Source organism: Schistocerca gregaria, chromosome 10 (assembly GCF_023897955.1).
Source record: "Schistocerca gregaria isolate iqSchGreg1 chromosome 10, iqSchGreg1.2, whole genome shotgun sequence".
NCBI lineage: Eukaryota > Metazoa > Arthropoda > Insecta > Orthoptera > Acrididae > Schistocerca > Schistocerca gregaria.
This window is the reverse complement of record NC_064929.1, coordinates 59,890,736-59,905,287: the sequence shown is the minus strand read 5'-3', so window position 1 is coordinate 59,905,287 and position 14,552 is coordinate 59,890,736. Positions and strand designations below refer to the sequence as shown.

Below are 14,552 nucleotides of genomic sequence, written 5' to 3'. Positions count from 1 at the left end.
GGTCTAGAGGGTGGACAACACGTTCGTCTTACTCAGAGCGGTGTCCGAACTCTATTTTCAACGTTATACGTGCCACTTTCATTGTGGCCAACTACGATTCGATACAGAATGCACGAAACCTGAAAGACACCCTAACGGATACATAGAGAGTAGTGTTTGTCTGCTGAATAATGGGAGTGCAAGGGTCTGTGTCGTCTATATGGCTGTATGTAGCACCATTAGACTTCAGGGGGGGGGGGGGGGTGGTGGGCGTAGCTCAGATGGTAGAGCGCTCGCTTAGTATGCGAGAGGTACTGGGATCAATACCCAGTGCCTCCAGAATTTTTAACACACCTACATGCGCACCTTGCCATGCAAGTGGAATAATTCACAGCCAGCAGATGTGTCTAGGAAGATACAAGCGAATGATTAGCATCCACAATTGGCAAGCGTGCTGTTATTAGTGCGCGGGAAGCACCCTCCTCCCACGCCTACACTTAATTTAGAAACAGTACAAGTGTTCCCGTAAGATTCTCAAGCCTATGTCGGAAAGATCTGCCTTGCGCCGAGTTCACGTAAATCACACTGCACATTCCTATTCTTTGCGTGCAGTCGGCTGCTACTGGTGTTGCTAGTTGTGACTGCTGATAACAGGTGCCGTAGCAATCAATTCATGGCGTGAGTTGTATGTTTTGGGATAGTCTGTCTCTGACAAGCAAGCACAGGTGACATAGGTGCGAACACAGGAAGCTAGCAAACCCTCGCTGCCTGCAGACACCGAGCAGCCACACTAGGAGGGCGGCCTAAGCTGTAGGCGAAATGTGCTCATTGGCTTTGGCGCGACGTCGAACTATAAATAATGCTGTCACTAGCGTGAGCGTCGTGGAAAGTCTGAAAAGTCGGCTGCGTGGGTGAGTGCCAAGTTTGGGGAGCGTTTTGTAGTATGCGCAGTGCAATGGAGACGCGGAAACTTGTTGTGGCCCAGTGTTTTGCAGTTGGACGACAAGATTGGTACACAGTAGTAAAGAGCGAGCCACTGAGTTGGCATGAATACTGGAGTGCACAATGGGGCTCGAGATGTGTTTGTTACCTCAGGTGCTGTATGATTGTCGACAAGGAGTGAAAACGGAGCAATTTGTGACGGCTCTTTCAATTTGAGACGTTAAAAGCAGACGGAATATACATTTGTAATACCATAGCATCGAAACTACTTGGAACTTTTGTGTATATGAACGTGTCCGCGCCTTTGTACTCTGCTCCCTTCACCGCTACAAACCAACCAACCATCGTGTCCGTGCGCATCAGAGTCGAAGAATGGGGAATAGCGCAGTTTGGTCGTGCATGTGGCGTAGCTCAGTTGGTAGAGCGTTCGCTTCGCATGTGAAAGGTGCAGGGTTCAAGCCGCGGCGCCTCCATTATTTGTGGTCAGTGCATGGTAAGTGTTGGTCGCGGCGAACCTAAAGGCACGCAAGATGTTGCAAAGCCAGCGTCTCAGACTGATATGATGTATACTGACGTAAGGAGAGCAAGATATAAGTGTGGGGACCGGCTGTTATCGAGGGGTCATCGAGTGCAGATCTGTCTTAGGTATCACGGCTTAACCTCATTGAAGTCTAGAGGGTGGACAACACGTTCGTCTTACTCAGAGCGGTGTCCGAACTCTATTTTCAACGTTATACGTGCCACTTTCATTGTGGCCAACTACGATTCGATACAGAATGCACGAAACCTGAAAGACACCCTAACGGATACATAGAGAGTAGTGTTTGTCTGCTGAATAATGGGAGTTCAAGGGTCTGTGTCGTCTATATGGCTGTATGTAGCACCATTAGTCATCGGGGGGGCGGGCGTAGCTCAGATGGTAGAGCGCTCGCTTAGTATGCGAGAGGTACTGGGATCAATACCCAGTGCCTCCAGAATTTTTAACACACCTACATGCGCACCTTGCCATGCAAGTGGAATAATTCACAGTCAGCAGATGTGTCTAGGAAGATACAAGCGAATGATTAGCATCCACAATTGGCAAGCGTGCTGTTATTAGTGCGCGGCAAGCACCCTCCTCCCACGCCTACACTTAATTTAGAAACAGTACAAGTGTTCCCGTAAGATTTTCAAGCGTATGTCGGAAAGATCTGCCTTGCGCCGAGTTCACCTAAATCCCACTGCACATTCCTATTCTTTGCGTGCAGTCGGCTGCTACTGGTGTTGCTAGTTGTGACTGCTGATAACAGATGCCGTAGCAATCAATTCATGGCGTGAGTTGTATGTTTTGCGATAGTCTGTCTCTGACAAGCAAGCACAGGTGACATAGGTGCGAACACAGGAAGCTTGCAGACCCTCGCTGCCTGCAGACACCGAGCAGCCACACTAGGAGGGCGGCCTAAGCCGTAGGCGAAATGTGCTCATTCGCTTTGGCGCGACGTCGAACTATAAATAATGCTGTCACTAGCGTGAGCGTCGTGGAAAGTCGGAAAAGTCGGCTGCGTGGGTGAGTGCCAAGTTTGGGGAGCGTTTTGTAGTATGCGCAGTGCAATGGAGACGCGGAAACTTGTTGTGGCCCAGTGTGTTGCAGTTGGACGACAAGATTGGTACACAGTAGTAAAGAGCGAGGCACTGAGTTGGCATGAATAATGGAGTGCACAATGGGGCTCGAGATGTGTTTGTTACCTCAGGTGCTGTATGATTGTCGACAAGGAGTGAAAACGGAGCAATTTGTGACGGCTCTTTCAATTTGAGACGTTAAAAACAGACGGAATTTGCATTTGTAATACCAGAGCATCGAAACTACTTGGAACTTTTGTGTATATGAACGTGTCCGCGCCTTTGTACTCTGCTCCCTTCACCGCTACAAACCAACCAACCATCGTGTCCGTGCGCATCAGAGTCGAAGAATGGGGAATAGCGCAGTTTGGTCGTGCATGTGGCGTAGCTCAGTTGGTAGAGCGTTCGTTTCGCATGTGAAAGTTGCAGGGTTCAAGCCGCGGCGCCTCCATTTTTTGTGGTCAGTGCATGGTAAGTGTTGGTCGCGGCGAACATAAAGGGACGCAAGATGTTGCAAAGCCAGCGTCACAGACTGATATGATGTATACTGACGTAAGGAGAGCAAGATGTAAGTGTGGGGACCGGCTGTTATCGAGGTGTCATCGAGTGCAGATCTGTCTTATGTATCACGGCTTAACCTCATTGAAGTCTAGAGGGTGGACAACACGTTCGTCTTACTCAGAGCGGTGTCCGAACTCTATTTTCAACGTCATACGTTCCACTTTCATTGTGGCCAACTACGATTCGATACAGAATGCACGAAACCTGAAAGACACCCTAACGGATACATAGAGAGTAGTGTTTGTCTGCTGAATAATGGGAGTTCAAGGGTCTGTGTCGTCTATATGGCTGTATGTAGCACCATTAGTCTTCTGGGGGGCGGGCGTAGCTCAGATGGTAGAGCAGTCGTTTAGTATGCGAAAGGTACTGGGATCAATACCCATTGCCTCCAGAATTTTTTACACACCTACATGCGCACCTTGCCATGCAAGTGGAAAAATTCACAGCCAGCAGATGTGTCTAGGAAGATACAAGCGAATGATTAGCATCCACAATTGGCAAGCGTGCTGTTATTAGTGCGCGGGAAGCACCCTCCTCCCACGCCTACACTTCATTTAGAAACAGTACAAGTGTTCCCGTAAGATTCTCAAGCCTATGTCGGAAAGATCTGCCTTGCGCCGTGTTCACGTAAATCCCACTGCACATTCCTATTCTTTGCGTGCAGTCGGCTGCTACTGGTGTTGCTAGTTGTGACTGCTGATAACAGATGCCGTAGCAATCAATTCATGGAGTGAGTTGTATGTTTTGCGATAGTCTGTCTCTGACAAGCAAGCACAGGTGACATAGGTGCGAACACAGGAAGCTAGCAGACCCTCGCTGCCTCCAGACACCGAGCAGCCACACTAGGAGGGCGGCCTAATCCGTAGGCGAAATGTGCTCATTCGCTTTGGCGCGACGTCGAACTATAAATAATGCTGTCACTAGCGTGAGCGTCGTGGAAAGTCGGAAAAGTCGGCTGCGTGGGTGAGTGCCAAGTTTGGGGAGCGTTTTGTAGTATGCGCAGTGCAATGGAGACGCGGAAACTTGTTGTGGCCCAGTGTTTTGCAGTTGGACGACAAGATTGGTACACAGTAGTAAAGAGCGAGGCACTGAGTTGGCATGAATAATGGAGTGCACAGTGGGGCTCGAGATGTGTTTGTTACCTCAGGTGCTGTATGATTGTCGACAAGGAGTGAAAACGGAGCAATTTGTGACGGCTCTTTCAATTTGAGACGTTAAAAACAGACGGAATTTGCATTTGTAATACCAGAGCATCGAAACTACTTGGAACTTTTGTGTATATGAACGTGTCCGCCCCATTGTACTCTGCTCCCTTCACCGCTACAAACCAACCAACCATCGTGTCCGTGCGCATCAGAGTCGAAGAATGGGGAATAGCGCAGTTTGGTCGTGCATGTGGCGTAGCTCAGTTGGTAGAGCGTTCGCTTCGCGTGTGAAAGGTACAGGGTTCAAGCCGCGGCGCCTCCATTTTTTGTGGTCAGTGCATGGTAAGTGTTGGTCGCGGCGAACCTAAAGGCACGCAAGATGTTGCAAAGCCAGCGTCACAGACTGATATGATGTATACTGACGTAAGGAGAGCAAGATGTATGTGAGGGGACCGGCTGTTATCGAGGTGTCATCGAGTGCAGATCTGTCTTAGGTATCACGGCTTAACCTCATTGAAGTCTAGAGGGTGGACAACACGTTCGTCTTACTCAGAGCGGTGTCCGAACTCTATTTTCAACGTTGTACGTGCCACTTTCATTGTGGCCAACTACGATTCGATACAGAATGCACGAAACCTGAAAGACACCCTAACGGATACATAGAGAGTAGTGTTTGTCTGCTGAATAATGGGAGTGCAAGTGTCTGTTTCGTCTATATGGCTGTATGTAGCACCATTAGTCTTATGGGGGGCGGGCGTAGCTCAGATGGTAGAGCAGTCGTTTAGTATGCGAGAGGTGCTGGGATCAATACCCAGTGCCTCCAGAATTTTTAACACACCTACATGCGCACCTTGCCATGCAAGTGGAATAATTCACAGCCAGCAGATGTGTCTAGGAAGATACAAGCGAATGATTAGCATCCACAATTGGCAAGCGTGCTGTTATTAGTGCGCGGGAAGCACCCTCCTCCCACGTCTACACTTCATTTAGAAACAGTACAAGTGTTCCCATAAGATTCTCAAGCCTATGTCGGAAAGATCTGCCTTGCGCCGAGTTCACGTAAATCCCACTGCACATTCCTATTCTTTGCGTGCAGTCGGCTGCTACTGGTGTTGCTAGTTGTGACTGCTGATAACAGATGCCGTAGCAATCAATTCATGGAGTGAGTTGTATGTTTTGCGATAGTCTGTCTCTGACAAGCAAGCACAGGTGACATAGGTGCGAACACAGGAAGCTAGCAGACCCTCGCTGCCTGCAGACACCGAGCAGCCACACTAGGAGGGCGGCCTAAGCCGTAGGCGAAATGTGCTCATTCGCTTTGGCGCGACGTCGAACTACAAATAATGCTGTCACTAGCGGAAAAGTCGGCTGCGTGGGTGAGTGCCAAGTTTGGGGAGCGTTTTGTAGTATGCGCAGTGCAATGGAGACCCGGAAACTTGTTGTGGCCCGGTGTTTTGCAGTTGGACGACAAGATTGGTACACAGTAGTAAAGAGCGAGGCACTGAGTTGGCATGAATAATGGAGTGCACAATGGGGCTCGAGATGTGTTTGTTACCTCAGGTGCTGTATGATTGTCGACAAGGAGTGAAAACGGAGCAATTTGTGGCGGCTCTTTCAATTTGAGACGTTAAAAACAGACGGAATTTGCATTTGTAATACCAGAGCATCGAAACTACTTGGAACTTTTGTGTATATGAACGTGTCCGCGCCTTTGTACTCTGCTCCCTTCACCGCTACAAACCAACCAACCATCGTGTCCGTGCGCATCAGAGTCGCAAAGAATGGGGAATAGCGCAGTTTGGTCGTGCATGTGGCGTAGCTCAGTTGGTAGAGCGTTCGCTTCGCATGTGAAAGGTGCAGGGTTCAAGCCGCGGCGCCTCCTTTTTTTGTGGTTAGTGCATGGTAAGTGTTGGTCGCGGCGAACCTAAAGGCACGCAAGATGTTGCAAAGCTAGCGTCACAGACTGATATGATGTATACTGACGTAAGGAGAGCAAGATGTAAGTGTGGGGACCGGCTGTAATCGAGGTGTCATCGAGTGCAGATCTGTCTTAGGTATCACGGCTTAACCTCATTGAAGTCTAGAGGGTGGACAACACGTTCGTCTTACTCAGAGCGGTGTCCGAACTCTATTTTCAACGTTATACGTGCCACTTTCATTGTGGCCAACTACAATTCGATACAGAATGCACGAAACCTGAAAGACACCCTAACGGATACTTAGAGTAGTGTTTGTCTGCTGAATAATGGGAGTGCAAGGGTCTGTGTCGTCTATATGGCTGTATGTAGCACCATTAGTCTTCGGGGGGGTGGGTCGGGCGTAGCTCAGATGGTAGAGCAGTCGTTTAGTATGCGAGAGGTACTGGGATCAATACCCAGTGCCTCCAGAATTTTTAACACACCTACATGCGCACCTTGCCATGCAAGTGGAATAATTCACAGCCAGCAGATGTGTCTAGGAAAATACAAGCGAATGATTAGCATCCACAATTGGCAAGCGTGCTGTTATTAGTGCGCGGGAAGCACCCTCCTCCCACGCCTACACTTAATTTAGAAACAGTACAAGTGTTCCCGTAAGATTCTCAAGCCTATGTCGGAAAGATCTGCCTTGCGCCGAGTTCACGTAAATCCCACTGCACATTCCTATTCTTTGCGTGCAGTCGGCTGCTACTGGTGTTGCTAGTTGTGACTGCTTATAACAGATGCCGCAGCCATCAATTCATGGAGTGAGTTGTATGTTTTGCGATAGTCTGTCTCTGACAAGCAAGCACAGGTGACATAGGTGCGAACACAAGAAGCTAGCAGACCCTCGCTGCCTGCAGGCACCGAGCAGCCACACTAGGAGGGCGGCCTAAGCCGTAGGCGAAATGTGCTCATTCGCTTTGGCGCGACGTCGAACTATAAATAATGCTGTCACTAGCGTGAGCGTCGTGGAAAGTCGGAAAAGTCGGCTGCGTGGGTGAGTGCCAAGTTTGGGGAGCGTTTTGTAGTATGCGCAGTGCAATGGAGACGCGGAAACTTGTTGTGGCCCAGTGTTTTGCAGTTGGACGACAAGATTGGTACACAGTAGTAAAGAGCGAGGCACTGAGTTGGCATGAATAATGGAGTGCACAATGGGGCTCGAGATGTGTTTGTTACCTCAGGTGCTATATGATGGTCGACAAAGAGTGAAAACGGAGCAATTTGTGACGGCTCTTTCAATTTGAGACGTTAAAAACAGACGGAATTTGCATTTGTAATACCAGAGCATCGAAACTACTTGGAACTTTTGTGTATATGAACGTGTCCGCGCCTTTGTACTCTGCTCCCTTCACCGCTACAAACCAACCAACCATCGTGTCCGTGCGCATCAGAGTCGCAAAGAAAGGGGAACAGCGCCGTATGGTCGTGCATGTGGCGTAGCTCAGTTGGTAGAGCGTTCGCTTCGCATGTGAAAGGTGCAGGGTTCAAGCCGCGACGCCTCCATTTTTTGTGGTCAGTGCATGGTAAGTGTTGGTCGCGGCGAACCTAAAGGCACGCAAGTTGTTGCAAAGCCAGCGTCACAGACTGATATGATGTATACTGACGTAAGGAGAGCAAGATGTAAGTGTGGGGACCGGCTGTTATCGAGGTGTCATCGAGTGCAGATCTGTCTTAGGTATCACGGCTTAACCTCATTGAAGTCTAGAGGGTGGACAACACGTTCGTCTTACTCAGAGCGGTGTCCGAACTCTATTTTCAACGTTATACGTGCCACTTTCATTGTGGCCAACTACGATTCGATACAGAATGCACGAAACCTGCAAGACACCCTAACGGATACATAGAGAGTAGTGTTTGTCTGCTGAATAATGGGAGTGCAAGGGTCTGTGTCGTCTATATGGCTGTATGTAGCACCATTAGTCTTCGGGGGGGCGGGCGTAGCTTAGATGGTAGAGCGCTCGCTTAGTATGCGAGAGGTACTGGGATCAATACCCAGTGCCTACAGAATTTTTAACACACCTACATGCGCACCTTGCCATGCAAGTGGAATAATTCACAGCCAGCAGATGTGTCTAGGAAGATACAAGCGAATGATTAGCATCCACAATTGGCAAGCGTGCTGTTATTAGTGCGCGGGAAGCACCCCCCTCCCACGCCTACACTTAATTTAGAAACAGTACAAGTGTTCCCGTAAGATTCTCAAGCCTATGTCGGAAAGATCTGCCTTGCGCCGAGTTCACGTAAATCCCACTGCACATTCCTATTCTTTGCGTGCAGTCGGCTGCTACTGGTGTTGCTAGTTGTGACTGCTGATAACAGATGCCGTAGCAATCAATTCATGGAGTGAGTTGTATGTTTTGCGATAGTCTGTCTCTGACAAGCAAGCACAAGTGACATAGGTGCGAACACAGGAAGCTTGCAGACCCTCGCTGCCTGCAGACACCGAGCAGCCACACTAGGAGGGCGGCCTAAGCCGTAGGCGAAATGTGCTCATTCGCTTTGGCGCGACGGCGAACTATAAATAATGCTGTCACTAGCGTGAGCGTCGTGGAAAGTCGGAAAAGTCGGCTGCGTGGGTGAGTGCCAAGTTTGGGGAGCGTTTTGTAGTATGCGCAGTGCAATGGAGACCCGGAAACTTGTTGTGGCCCAGTGTTTTGCAGTTGGACGACAAGATTGGTACACAGTAGTAAAGAGCGAGGCACTGAGTTCGCATGAATAATGGAGTGCACAATGGGGCTCGAGATGTGTTTGTTACCTCAGGTGCGGTATGATTGTCGACAAGGAGTGAAAACGGAGCAATTTGTGACGCCTCTTTCAATGTAAGACGTTAAAAACAGACGGAATTTGCATTTGTAACACCAGAGCATCGAAACTACTTGGAACTTTTGTGTATATGAACGTGTCCGCGCCATTGTACTCTGCTCCCTTCACCGCTACAAACCAACCAACCATCTTGTCCGTGCGCATCAGAGTCGCAAAGAATGGGGCATAGCGCAGTTTGCTCGTGCATGTGGCGTAGCTCAGTTGGTAGGGCGTTCGCTTCACATGTGAAAGGTGCAGGGTTCAGGCCGCGGCGCCTCCATTTTTTGTGGTCAGTGCATGGTAAGTGTTGGTCGCGGCGAACCTAAAGGCACGCAAGATGTTGCAAAGCCAGCGTCACAGACTGATTTGATGTATACTAACGTAAGAAGAGCAAGATGTAAGTGTGGGGACCGGCTGTTATCGAGGTGTCATCGAGTGCATATCTGTCTTAGGTATCACGGCTTAACCTCATTGAAGTCTAGAGGGTGGACAACACGTTCGTCTTACTCAGAGCGGTGTCCGAACTCTATTTTCAACGTTATACGTGCCACTTTCATTGTGGCCAACTACGATTCGATACAGAATGCAAGAAACCTGAAAGACACCCTAACGGATACATAGAGAGTAGTGTTTGTATGCTGAATAATGTGAGTGCAAGGGTCTGTGTCGTCTATATGGCTGTATGTAGCACCATTAGTCTTCGGGGGGCGGGCGTAGCTCAGATGGTAGAGCGCTCGCTTAGTATGCGAGAGGTACTGGGATCAATACCCAGTGCCTACAGAATTTTTAACACACCTACATGCGCACCTTGCCATGCGAGTGGAATAATTCACAGCCAGCAGATGTGTCTAGGAAGATACAAGCGAATGATTAGCATCCACAATTGGCAAGCGTGCTGTTATTAGTGCGCGGGAAGCACCCCCCTCCCACGCCTACACTTAATTTAGAAACAGTACAAGTGTTCCCGTAAGATTCTCAAGCCTATGTCGGAAAGATCTGCCTTGCGCCGAGTTCACGTAAATCCCACTGCACATTCCTATTCTTTGCGTGCAGTCGGCTGCTACTGGTGTTGCTAGTTGTGACTGCTGATAACAGATGCCGTAGCAATCAATTCATGGAGTGAGTTGTATGTTTTGCGATAGTCTTTCTCTGACAAGCAAGCACAGGTGACATAGGTGCGAACACAGGAAGCTTGCAAACCCTCGCTGCCTGCAGACACCGAGCAGCCACACTAGGAGGGCGGCCTAAGCCGTAGGCGAAATGTGCTCATTCGCTTTGGCGCGACGTCGAACTATAAATAATGCTGTCTCTAGCGTGAGCGTCGTGGAAAGTCGGAAAAGTCGGCTGCGTGGGTGAGTGCCAAGTTTGGGGAGCGTTTTGTAGTATGCGCAGTGCAATGGAGACCCGGAAACTTGTTGTGGCCCAGTGTTTTGCAGTTGGACGACAAGATTGGTACACAGTAGTAAAGAGCGAGGCACTGAGTTGGCATGAATAATGGAGTGCACAATGGGGCTCGAGATGTGTTTGTTACCTCAGGTGCTGTATGATTGTCGACAAGGAGTGAAAACGGAGCAATTTGTGACGGCTCTTTCAATTTAAGACGTTAAAAACAGACGGAATTTGCATTTGTAATACCAGAGCATCGAAACTACTTGGAACTTTTGTGTATATGAACGTGTCCGCGCCTTTGTACTCTGCTCCCTTCACCGCTACAAACCAACCAACCATCGTGTCCGTGCGCATCAGAGTCGCAAAGAATGGGGAATAGCGCCGTTTGGTCGTGCATGTAGCGTACCTCAGTTGGTAGAGCGTTCGCTTTACATGTGAAAGGTGCAGGGTTCAAGCCGCGGCGCCTCCATTTTTTGTGGTCAGTGCATGGTAAGTGTTGGTCGCGGCGAACCTAAAGGCACGCAAGATGTTGCAAAGCCAGCGTCACAGACTGATATGATGTATACTGACGTAAGGAGAGCAAGATGTAAGTGTGGGGACCGGCTGTTATCGAGGTGTCATCGAGTGCAGATCTGTCTTAGGTATCACGGCTTAACCTCATTGAAGTCTAGAGGGTGGACAACACGTTCGTCTTACTCAGAGCGGTGTCCGAACTCTATTTTCAACGTTATACGTGCCACTTTCATTGTGGCCAACTACGATTCGATACAGAATGCACGAAACCTGCAAGACACCCTAACGGATACATAGAGAGTAGTGTTTGTCTGCTGAATAATGGGAGTGCAAGGGTCTGTGTCGTCTATATGGCTGTATGTAGCACCATTAGTCTTCGGGGGGGCGGGCGTAGCTTAGATGGTAGAGCGCTCGCTTAGTATGCGAGAGGTACTGGGATCAATACCCAGTGCCTCCAGAATTTTTAACACACCTACATGCGCACCTTGCCATGCAAGTGGAATAATTCACAGCCAGCAGATGTGTCTAGGAAGATACAAGCGAATGATTAGCATCCACAATTGGCAAGCGTGCTGTTATTAGTGCGCGGGAAGCACCCCCCTCCCACGCCTACACTTAATTTAGAAACAGTACAAGTGTTCCCGTAAGATTCTCAAGCCTATGTCGGAAAGATCTGCCTTGCGCCGAGTTCACGTAAATCCCACTGCACATTCCTATTCTTTGCGTGCAGTCGGCTGCTACTGGTGTTGCTAGTTGTGACTGCTGATAACAGATGCCGTAGCAATCAATTCATGGAGTGAGTTGTATGTTTTGCGATAGTCTTTCTCTGACAAGCAAGCACAGGTGACATAGGTGCGAACACAGGAAGCTTGCAAACCCTCGCTGCCTGCAGACACCGAGCAGCCACACTAGGAGGGCGGCCTAAGCCGTAGGCGAAATGTGCTCATTCGCTTTGGCGCGACGTCGAACTATAAATAATGCTGTCTCTAGCGTGAGCGTCGTGGAAAGTCGGAAAAGTCGGCTGCGTGGGTGAGTGCCAAGTTTGGGGAGCGTTTTGTAGTATGCGCAGTGCAATGGAGACCCGGAAACTTGTTGTGGCCCAGTGTTTTGCAGTTGGACGACAAGATTGGTACACAGTAGTAAAGAGCGAGGCACTGAGTTGGCATGAATAATGGAGTGCACAATGGGGCTCGAGATGTGTTTATTACCTCAGGTGCGGTATGATTGTCGACAAGGAGTGAAAACGGAGCAATTTGTGACGCCTCTTTCAATTTAAGACGTTAAAAACAGACGGAATTTGCATTTGTAACACCAGAGCATCGAAACTACTTGGAACTTTTGTGTATATGAACGTGTCCGCGCCTTTGTACTCTGCTCCCTTCACCACTACAAACCAACCAACCATCTTGTCCGTGCGCATCAGAGTCGCAAAGAATGGGGAATAGCGCAGTTTGGTCGTGCATGTGGCGTAGCTCAGTTGGTAGGGCGTTCGCTTCACATGTGAAAGGTGCAGGGTTCAGGCCGCGGCGCCTCCATTTTTTGTGGTCAGTGCATGGTAAGTGTTGGTCGCGGCGAACCTAAAGGCACGCAAGATGTTGCAAAGCCAGCGTCACAGACTGATATGATGTATACTAACGTAAGAAGAGCAAGATGTAAGTGTGGGGACCGGCTGTTATCGAGGTGTCATCGAGTGCATATCTGTCTTAGGTATCACGGCTTAACCTCATTGAAGTCTAGAGGGTGGACAACACGTTCGTCTTACTAAGAGCGGTGTCCGAACTCTATTTTCAACGTTATACGTGCCACTTTCATTGTGGCCAACTACGATTCGATACAGAATGCACGAAACCTGAAAGACACCCTAACGGATACATAGAGAGTAGTGTTTGTCTGCTGAATAATGTGAGTGCAAGGGTCTGTGTCGTCTATATGGCTGTATGTAGCACCATTACTCTTCGGGGGGGGGGGGGGGCGTAGCTCAGATGGTAGAGCAGTCGTTTGGTATGCGAGAGGTACTGGGATCAATACCCAGTGCCTCCAGAATTTTTAACACACCTACATGCGCACCTTGCCATGCAAGTGGAATAATTCTCAGCTTGCAGATGTGTCTAGGAAGATACAAGCGAATGATTAGCATCCACAATTGGCAAGCATGCTGTTATTAGTGCGCGGGAAGCACCCTCCTCCCACGCCTACACTTAATTTAGAAACAGTACAAGTGATCCCGTAAGATTCTCAAGCCTATGTCGGAAAGATCTGCCTTGCGCCGAGTTCACGTAAATCCCACTGCACATTCCTATTCTTTGCGTGCAGTCGGCTGCTACTGGTGTTGCTAGTTGTGACTGCTGATAACAGATGCTGTAGCAATCAATTCATGGAGTGAGTTGTATGTTTTGCGATAGTCTGTCTCTGACAAGCAAGCACAGGTGACATAGGTGCGAACACAGAAAGCTAGCAGACCCTCGCTGCCTGCAGACACCGAGCAGCCACACTAGGAGGGCGGCCTAAGCCGTAGGCGAAATGTGCTCATTCGTTTTGGCGCGACGTCGAACTATAAATAATGCTGTCATTAGCGTGAGCGTCGTGGAAAGTCGGAAAAGTCGGCTGCGTGGGTGAGTGCCAAGTTTGGGGAGCGTTTTGTAGTAAGCGCAGTGCAATGGAGACCCGGAAACTTGTTGTGGCCCAGTGTTTTGCAGTTGGACGACAAGATTGGTACACAGTAGTAAAGAGCGAGGCACTGAGTTGGCATGAATAATGGAGTGCACAATGGGGCTCGAGATGTGTTTGTTACCTCAGGTGCTGTATGATTGTCGACAAGGAGTGAAAACGGAGCAATTTGTGACGGCTCTTTCAATTTGAGACGTTAAAAACAGACGGAATTTGCATTTGTAATACCAGAGCATCGAAACTACTTGGAACTTTTGTGTACATGAACGTGTCCGCGCCTTTGTACTCTGCTCCCTTCACCGCTACAAACCAACCAACCATCGAGTCCGTGCGCATCAGAGTCGCAAAGAATGGGGAATTGCGCAGTTTGGTCGTGCATTTGGCGTAGCTCAGTTGGTAGAGCGTTCGCTTCGCATGTGAAAGGTGCAGTGTACAAGCTGCGGCGCCTCCATTTTTTGTGGTCAGTGCATGGTAAGTGTTGGTGGCGGCGAACTTAAAGGCACGCAAGATGTTGCAAAGCCAGCGTCACAGACTGATATGATGTATACTGACGTAAGGAGAGCAAGATGTAAGTGTGGGGACCGGCTGTTATCGAGGTGTCATCGAGTGCAGATCTGTCTTAGGTATCACGGCTTAACCTCATTGAAGTCTAGAGGGTGGACAACACGTTCGTCTTACTAAGAGCGGTGTCCGAACTCTATTTTCTACGTTATACGTGCCACTTTCATTGTGGCCAACTACGATTCGATACAGAATGCACGAAACCTGAAAGACACCCTAACGGATACATAGAGAGTAATGTTTGTCTGCTGAATAATGGGAGTGCAAGGGTCTGTGTCGTCTATATGGCTGTATGTAGCACCATTAGTCTTCGGGGGGCGGCCGTAGCTCAGATGGTAGAGCGCTCGCTTAGTATGCGAGAGGTACTGGGATCAATACCCAGTGCCTACAGAATTTTTAACACACCTACATGCGCACCTTGCCATGCGAGTGG

General features: G+C 49.2%; 1 non-coding gene across 1 annotated transcript; it reads left to right on the top strand.

Annotated features, from left to right (window-relative positions):
* The first annotated feature begins 9,696 nt into the window (after window positions 1–9,696).
* Window positions 9,697–9,769, top strand: Trnat-agu (transfer RNA threonine (anticodon AGU)). The gene has a single exon. It is a non-coding gene; the product is annotated as a tRNA-Thr (tRNA).
* Window positions 9,770–14,552: the final 4,783 nt, after the last annotated feature.